General features: G+C 35.8%; 1 protein-coding gene across 4 annotated transcripts in view; it reads right to left on the bottom strand.

Moving 5' to 3' along the window:
- The window catches only part of GNB1L (G protein subunit beta 1 like), a 49618-nt gene extending 44760 nt beyond the window's left edge, over positions 1-4858 (bottom strand). For 3 of the 4 annotated variants that reach the window (XM_075059840.1, XM_075059843.1, XM_075059841.1), the window contains exon 1: positions 4758-4857. The gene's annotated coding sequence lies outside the window, so the exon portion shown is untranslated. Of the gene's footprint in view, positions 1-4757 lie in introns of all 4 variants that reach the window. The other variant, XM_075059842.1, reaches the window with a different exon arrangement.
- Positions 4859-7958: the final 3100 nt, after the last annotated feature.

Here is a 7958-nt window from a genome sequence, read left to right as displayed (position 1 = left end):
CAGCGCTGGGAGCACGGCTCCCAGCGCTGCAAGCTACACCCGTAGAAGATGTGGAGTACGTGCAGCTCTGGGAGAGCTCTCTCCCAGTGCTGGCGCTGCGACCACACTCGCACTTCAAAGTGCTGCCACGACAGCGCTTTGAAGTTGCAAGTGTAGCCATACCCTAAGTGCTTGACCCAGAAGCACCCAGATGTTGCGAGCTCTGGCTCCCAAGACAGGACATTGGAGGACATTAATTGAGTTTTTCTTATGACAGTATTTGTTTGTTAGAGGACACCAGCCTTTAGAAAGTAGATCTTTCAATTAATAATAGTCATTTAAAAATGTAAATGTCAGAAAGATTACCTTGGAAAAATCTCACAGAGAATTTAAAAATATTAACAGATTCCCACAGGAAAAATTCCAGCTGAATTCAACAACTCTCCTGTTCCCACTCCTGTCATTTGTATTTCCATCACACATCGAAGCAAAAACAAATTGCTAGTAAACTATCATCCAAGCACCTCCTTCCTCTGCAACCCCACAATTAAATCTGAGATACAGACAGCTTGAGCAAAGACTAAAAAAGGCTTCCTATTCTGTAGTCGTTTACAAAGTAGCAAAATGTTGGTGCTAAAGAGAGATTTTTCAGGTACGCCAGAGATAAATCTCCCTCGGCACGTCTGGCAAACTGACTCGGGACTCTAACTAGCAGGTGTGCAGATATAATTATGACTGCAAAATATTCGACATATCCAGGTGTGCTCATCATCAAATATATGAAATCCCTTTTATTTCTGGAAATTCCAAGCCTACCAGGTGCCAGCCTCCCAAAGAAGAGTAAGATTAAAGAATTAGTCAGTAAAAATATGAATAACCTTTTTTCTTCCCTGTTCTCATGTATGAAAGCTTCTCTCCAGATTGCACTTCTGTCTTTTCCACTTGGGTCAAAGGGTAACTTTGCTCCTTTCATGTTGATTTTTAAGACATGTTTCCCACATCTTATACCTAACTAACTAGATATGACTATATAGCATCTGCATTCAATAAGAATATACAGTATGTCATTTCAAAGAAAACTGGTAGAAAGGGCTAATTTATTAAGTTAATAGTATAAGGCACATAATCAATTTATATTACCTCCAACTCCATTTTCAATTTTAAAACATGGTAGGTAGCCCTTACGGTATGAGCTTTCTAAAGGGCCCAGAAGGCCAATCTTTTCCAGGCTTTCTGCCTATAAATCATAACAGACAGTTGAGCTCTCATAGTGGGGCAATCTCCCCTTCTGCCCCCAGCAGTACCCATACTGCATGGCTGCATTTAAAAATTGTGGGCCTCCCCCAACTCAGCTGACTACCACCTTACTGGTTGGCTGTATGATCCATTTGAGCAGCCAGCCTGGATCAACAGAGACCCAACAGCCACCTGATTGGCCTTCCTCTAAATCTACTCTACTTGAAATGCCAAAACACAGTGGAACTTGCACATATCTAGGACAACAGTAGTTGAGGCAAATGCTGTATGGACATGTGGCATTTGTAGCAGGCAAAGGATCAAAGTCCAGGATTACAAGTACCCATTTTATCCAAACATAACTAAAATACAGATGGTCTGGCAGCTTCCAGATACATCTGTAGAAAGCAACTGAACTGCTTATTTCAGAGTATTTGAACTCAGATGAGTATTTGAAGTTTACTGCATACTAAGAAAATGTGCTCTAAGAGCAGGTTAAGTATTTGGTAACACACATATGCCCGCCAGCCTTCTGTGGTAAATTTTCAGCCCACTGCCTTTGAGTTTGACTCTGCAAATCCTATAAGCTTTACATAAAAAACACACAAGTAAGGAAGAACATTTAAATAGGAGAAGTATCTGAGCAACAGGATGTTTAGTTTGTACTCCATCATAAGCTAAAAATGTAACAAGACTCTCCCCCCACCACCAAATGAAGCAACTTGGAATTCAATTAGCCTACAAGGAACAGGAGCTTACATTCTCATCCTGGACCTCATTTGTACACATTACAACTTCACCACATAGTTTGATATAATTGTCAATCTTTCCTCAAGTAAAACTCGGGAGAGAAACTGCACAGTATGCTGAGGTCAGAACTGAGGCACACTGGTAGAAATGGGGGTAGGAGTGAAGTTTGCCCGCACGTGACACGTGACTAGCTTTTAGACATGTGAGCACTATGTTAACTTTTGAGAAATATGCCAAGAAAACATGAATGTGACAATTAAGCTTTTTACTTTATAGGTCTGTTTGATATCTTTCTTGCTATACTATTAATACTATAATAATACTAATTATAAATATTGTGCTTTAGTGTTTATGTTTAAAAAGCTAATTAAGTAAATATAATGGGTTTCAAATAGTCATTTGACACAGAAAACGTACAAATGAGTCATTCCTTTTAGTAATGTGTATATCCAGTGCTTTACATTAGCATTATTAGATAATTACTTTGTATATTTATTCTTTATCTATGTTCATCCTCAGACATCAATGTCAAAGTAGGAGTTAAGGAACGACATTGTACCTTAAAAGATTCATGTTAAAAACAAAGCAAAAATAAAACCATGGCAACGGACTGGAAGCATGCATTAGTGTGAACTGAAATGTTAACAAAAAATAACATAACCAAGAGATTTCCATACTGACATAACCAAGGCCAGCTCCAGGCCACAGCGCGCCAAGCGCGTGCTTGGGGCGGCATGCCGTGGGGGGCGCTGCGCCTGTTGCCGGCATGGCTTTAGACGCAGCGCTCCGGCTGCGACTGCGAGGCAGAAGCCACTCCCCGCGCTCGGATTGCTTGCATGAAATTGCTCAGAGCCGCCAATGACATAACATTGTGCTTTGAAAATTAAATGAGAACATAACAGCACAACAGACTGCTGATTATATGAATCAAGCTATACAGTACTGGTATTGCAGATACCATAACCTATTGCCACACATCCTATGTTACAACTGACTAAAGGCCTGGATCTTTGACAGGTTGAGAAGTCACGCTGCGAGCTTTCATTCTACCTGCCACAAAATAGTTGTACATGCCAGTAAATGACTGACTCTCAGAAGAATACTTCAAACAGTAAATCTAATCCTGAAATGCAAAATAGCTCCCTTTGCCACTAAGTAACAGAGTTAGGAGCTCAACCTCCTTCAGATTGCCCTTAAAGTTAACTTCTTCCTGACCCATGTAGGAACAACGGAGTGTTTCCACATTTTCACGCATTAACAATAAATAGTTCAGTAGCAAACTATTTGGGGGTTTTCAGCCACTGTGCAATATAGTATGCCAGAAATCAAATCCAAAGCAAGAAAAAAAACGTTACTAATAGCAATACAATGTGATTTTCAATCATTTCCAGTCAGAGAATCGAAGTTACCAGTTTTAAACACCTTTTCTCTCAACTATCATCATCTAAATGACAGAAACAAAACACAATACACTTATCCTTTAACTAATTAAGTTTAAGGAAAATCCATATAAATGTCAATACATACAATTTTCAGAATATTTGGATTGAGCTTATCTTGAGATCACCAAAACTCCCATCTGCAATTAAAAAAATTCACTATAATTATTTCCATCTGAAAAACATTAGATTTCAGCATCCGGAACAAAACTTAGAACATTATTTAGCATATGTCTCATTGCCCCGTTCCCATTATCACTGAACAAAAAGCTATAGTTCAATAGTAAAGCCATAAATTAACATAAACATAATCATTCTAATCTCCTGGTGTGTCAGAATGATAATTTTTTCAGTCTTTCATTCCTACAGACTCGCCTTACTATATCAAGCATGTGACCTTTCTTTAACACAGTATAAACATTTTAGGCATTGAAAATCTCACTGAAATAAACATTTTTGAGAACGCCAAATATCAGGCTACATTAGCCCATTGCACTTGTTTTTAATGTGTCAGCTTAAAAATATAGCATGAAATACAGCTGAAATGATGAAATCTTTGTATTCATAACAGTTTCATGTCCAGATTAAGGAAAAAGCACCCATCTGTTTTTGCTTTATGAAGCCATTAATTGCCCAAGTAAAGTGCAATGATAAAACTTGGAAAGCTTTTTTAGGGAAAGAAATCTGACACAAATACACGAGTATTCAATCCAAAACAGACTTGCTAATGCCAAAAGATATAGGACCTCTAATGCCAAATCTCCTGAAAAATTAAAGAATGTGAAAATGCAACAAACATAAATAAAAAAAAGGCTTCACACAATTTCCTGTATAACACAACATTCAGGCTTAAAGTTGAATTCAATTTGCACACTTGCTAAATATTGCAATCTCAGCAGAAAATTGAACGCAAAGCCATCAAAGGCTGTTTTGAGTAGCCTTTAGTTCAACCATTCATACAATCTTCCACAACAGAGATCGTCTCCCACCTCCTAAATAGGCACTCCCACTTCACATAATCTCTTGCTCCACAGAATAACTAGTTATATTGTCCTCAACGGCAAGGATTTAATTAAACATCTTCCATACATTTTAGCAACATTTCCGAAATATTTGTTAGTAGCAAACATTAAAAAAAAAAACTGACAGAGAAGAAATATATCAAGTTCTTACAGCAAGTGAAATTAATCAGGCCAAACTTACATGTCTGCAATTAAGGATTCCGTAATTCTGAGCAATTATAATATATACTTTATTAGAAAACTAATTAATTCTAGACACATATTTTTCCCATGACAAACTTTTATGATTACTTGATTTATTCCCTTATAATTACTATTTAATTAATCTAACCTTGTATAATATTATACTATTTTTCTGGCACTTGACCAATAAAGACAGTAAATTGATTGTGGTTCCATTGTGCAACAGCAGACTCTGTAATGACAGTTTCAACACCACGTTTATTTATTTGTCTGTTCTATTACTTTTCTTTTCCTCCCACAGGGCACATGAACATGAAACACAATACGCACCGGATAACTTTTTGTGTTCTATAGATTTTCTCCTTTCAAATGTGAAATATAACATAAAACTTGTTTTAATTCTATATCAATGCATACGCAATATGATACTATATAATAAAAACACAACTCTTAAGGAATGATGTTACAGGTCTAACATTTATATCACAAAATAGCTAGTCAATTGACTATTGACATACAGGGCCGGGCCCTCAGCTAGAGTAAACTGGGTTAACTCTACTGATCACCAGTTCCAGCACAGAAGATTGTCCTGTGATATCTGACAATAGGAGAGGAAGGGTCAAATAAAATCTTTCATAGTAATTTACAAAGTTCATACATAATAGGACATTTATTTTAACTTCTCTGTCAGTTTTACCCGAATTAAACTTTTACTGTGTAACTTTAGCTTCCATTTAAAACATGACATGACACAAGTTTCAACCAATATAAAAATCCCTCTCACACTCCACTTTATAAATAATTATTTCTGGAGTAGTAGCATCTGTTTGTGCTAAACAATGTTACAACACAAACATACTTAATATTTCCAATAGAAGTTACAGTGGCATTTTTTGTTCCCCTATTTACCACTTTAGAGGTAAAAGCTATCCACTAAAAAACCCCACAAGCCACTGCAACTTCATATTCTTTTAAATCTTTTGAATCAGTTATTCGATTTTATGCTATTTTTTCTGCTACAAAATATATAACGTTGACCATAGATACCACTTATCCAAAATGATCCTGATTCTAGAAGGAATAAGTTATTTCATTATGCACTGTAAGAAACTCTACCCAAACTATCTCCTGGTTCAGCTCTCCGAAAAGGATCTTAAAATATTTTCTTTTATCCTTGTTCCCCCATTTTCTAAAACAGCACTGACAAAATACAAAATCATTGGAAAAGGCCACATTTCAGGATACATTTACAACAGAATACTGCATTTACTTTTTTCACTTGGTTTCTGTTTTTAAGATTTCTTTTATAGATATGTTTCAGACAATTTTTTTTAAAAATCCACCTAAGTCACAAATAGTCAAAGTAAGCAAATAGTAAATCAGTTATTGTAGCTCCTGCTTGTTTTCATAGTTCACATTTTTTACCCAGTCCTGCAAATCCTTACTCACTTGAGCAATCCCTTTTAAGTTAGTGAGGTTTGCAGAATTATGCCCTTAAATCAAAATATTATTTATAGATATTACTGTACCCATAGAGATCAAATTAATTCCTTCTTTAGAGTCTTTATGTTTGTTAACTAAGCCACCCTACTGCTGCAAGGCAAGTATTATTATACATCACTTTACAGACAGAGAAACTGAGGCAGAGAGGCTAAGTGATTTGCCCATGGTAACAGAAAGTCACTGAAAGAGCCAGGATCAGCATAGGATTTATGGTCTCCCAAATCTGTGCTCAAATCCCTCTGTAAACACAATGAAAGTTAACTCACTAAAAGTTTTCTAAGAAAAGAGAAGTCTTCAAATTGTATAATAAGGTTGTGTGACGGTCCTCTACTCTGTATTAATTCATTAGTCAAAACTTGCAAGCTTTATTAGGCAGAAGTCCCACTGTGAGTTTTGCCTCAATAAAGACTATAGAATTTGGTCCATAATCTTTACTATTTCAAGAATCATTTTTTTTTTTAAAAAGGCCCAACATCATGTATATCAACCATTTCAAATTTAGGATTCAGAGAAGCAGATTAAAAAACATTTTTCTGATGTGTGTCTCACTAAAATTCAACATTAATTGGTATCAGCAACTCCTTTTTGTTCACTGTGATTCCCATCAGATACAATATATTTAGATGTTATTTGGATAAGCCAAGTTATCAGATGGCAAAGTAGTCCAAGAAATGTGACAAGAATGCACCGTAATTCAGGTGCAAACAGGAATGACATTTACAGGGTAAATATTACCTGATCATCAAATACAACAAATGTTTATTTTAACTGATTAGCCTAAACTTAGATTTTAGATGCAAAACCACAATTGTTCTTCCACATGAATTTGATCACATAATTCTAGATCCATTTTTCCATGACCATGTAGGATGCAGTTGTTAAATATACGGTACTTACTTTGAGAGAGACGAGTGGGGTGAGGTAATATCTTTAAATATTTAATATCTTGGTAATATCTGAAGAAGAGCTCTGTGCAGCTCAAAAGCTTGTCTCTTCCACCAACAAAAGTTGATCCATTAAAAGATAATACCTCACCTACCTGGTCTCTCTCATATTCTGGTACCAACATACATACAACAACACTGCAATATTTATTTTCCACATTCCTGAGATAACAATATCAAACAGGCAAAGAGTCAAAATGTGGATATTAATAAAAAGTGAGTGAACAACTGCCACACCAGTTCAATAATTCAATGACCTTCATACTAGAATTTCTACTATTGAATCTTACAGATGCCTGGAACATTCTGATCAGTTAGCTCTTTAATATTTTTAAGGTGTCATATCTTACATTAGCTGTTTATTTCTCTCTACTTGCTAAACCAAAAGTTCCTGAAGACAGTTAACATGTTTAAAGTGTTATTATTTATTGAAAGCTTCAGTCCCCTTGTCCAGTATGAACCACAATCAATCAAAAAACAAAAACAAAAACAAAACCCCAACAGTGAAATCTAAAACTGTTTCACCATCTTAATTCTGAATCTTGAACTAGCCTGCAGTACCTGAACTTGAACTTCCAGCCTTTGAATGGGCTCTGAACAGCCCCCTTTTGTACTGCTCTTTTATGCTGTCAGGAACTGAAGTGTCAGTCTTTCATCAGATAATCAGATTATGTTAAATTCTGACCAAATTCATTAAGAAAACCTTTACAAGCATCATTATCTCAAACCAGAAAATCTAGATCAAAGTATAACAGATTTTACAGCACAATAAAACTGATTATAAATATTTAAACACTAATTAAAGTGTGTCCATTGTTAAAAAGCACATAAATAATTGAAAGCTACCTCTCTTTATAAAACTATCCAAGTCCACCATATTTATCCACTGTTTCACAGAAAAT

Source organism: Chelonoidis abingdonii, chromosome 22, assembly GCF_003597395.2.
Source record: "Chelonoidis abingdonii isolate Lonesome George chromosome 22, CheloAbing_2.0, whole genome shotgun sequence".
NCBI classification, from domain to species: Eukaryota; Metazoa; Chordata; order Testudines; family Testudinidae; genus Chelonoidis; species Chelonoidis abingdonii.
The sequence above is the reverse complement of the archived record's forward strand: the minus strand, read 5'-3'. Positions and strand labels throughout refer to the sequence as shown.